The 1,131-nt window shown below is 47.0% G+C and overlaps 1 pseudogene; it reads right to left on the bottom strand.

Annotated features, from left to right (window-relative positions):
- Window positions 1-202: 202 nt before the first annotated feature.
- LOC126004626 (uncharacterized) lies at window positions 203-316 on the bottom strand (annotated as a pseudogene).
- Window positions 317-1,131: the final 815 nt, after the last annotated feature.

The raw sequence follows: 1,131 nt of genomic DNA, 5'->3' as shown, positions 1-1,131 counted from the left end.
GTTTATTAAGGTGTAAAAGGTTTGAGGCCTGAGCCATAGTACAATGGGTTAGGACATGGACCTTGTACATGGACCACCTGTTTTAAATTATCAGCACTCCCTATATTCCCCTGAGCCCCACCAGGACTGATTTCTAAGCACTAATCCAGGAGTAAGCACTGAGCACTGATACGTGTGAACCAAAAAAAAATTTTTTTTTCAAAAAAATATGGAATGCTTCACGAATTTGCGTGTTATCCTTGCGCAGGGGCCATGCTAATCTTCTCTGTATCATTCCAATTTTAGTATATGTGTGTAGTGCTGCCGAAGTGAGCACCCCCAAAGAATTTTTAAGTGTGAAAGGTGGGCAGATAAAAAAAAAAAAGAAAGGTGGGCAGTGTTATAGTACAGCAGGTAGCGCCTTTGCCTTGCACACAGCTCTCCTGGGTTCAGTTTCTAGCATCCTGTATGGTCCCCCTAGGACAGCCAAGAGTAATTCCTAAATGTAGAGCCAGGAGCACTACCAGGTATAGCCCTGATACAAACAAAAAATGAAGTGAAATGCACCAGGAGAATTCTGATAGAGCTGGAGATGTGGAATCTGTAAAACCTAGATGGTTGAACTGTTGCTTAGGCAAGTTGCTTAACCTAAGGCTGAGGAGATAGTGGTAGATAGTGGTAGAACGTGTGTTCTGAGTTCTAGCCAGGTGTGGTCCCTATAAAAACATAAAAAGGTACATAACCAGGGGCCGGGCGGTGGCGCTGGAGGTAAGGTGCCTGCCTTGCCTGCGCTAGCCTAGGACGGACCGCGGTTCGATCCCCCGGCGTCCCATATGGTCCCCCAAGAAGCCAGGAGCAACTTCTGAGCGCATAGCCAGGAGTAACCCCTGAGCGTCACAGGGTGTGGCCCAAAAACCAAAAAAAAAAAAAAAAACAAAAAAAAGGTACATAACCAGGCCGAGGCGATAGCGCAACAGTAGGGCATTTGCTTTGTACGTGGCTGACCCGGAACAACCCGGGTTGTTTGATTCCCAACATCCCATAAGGTTCTCTGAGCCTGCCAGGAGCTATCTCTGAGCACAGAACCAGGAGTAATCTGAGCACCACCAGTTATGGCCTAAATGGCCCCTCCCCCCAAAGAGTTACATAATC

The sequence above is a fragment of the Suncus etruscus genome, chromosome 3 (assembly GCF_024139225.1).
Source record: "Suncus etruscus isolate mSunEtr1 chromosome 3, mSunEtr1.pri.cur, whole genome shotgun sequence".
Classification (NCBI taxonomy): Eukaryota; Metazoa; Chordata; class Mammalia; order Eulipotyphla; family Soricidae; genus Suncus; species Suncus etruscus.
The sequence above is the reverse complement of the archived record's forward strand: the minus strand, read 5'-3'. Positions and strand labels throughout refer to the sequence as shown.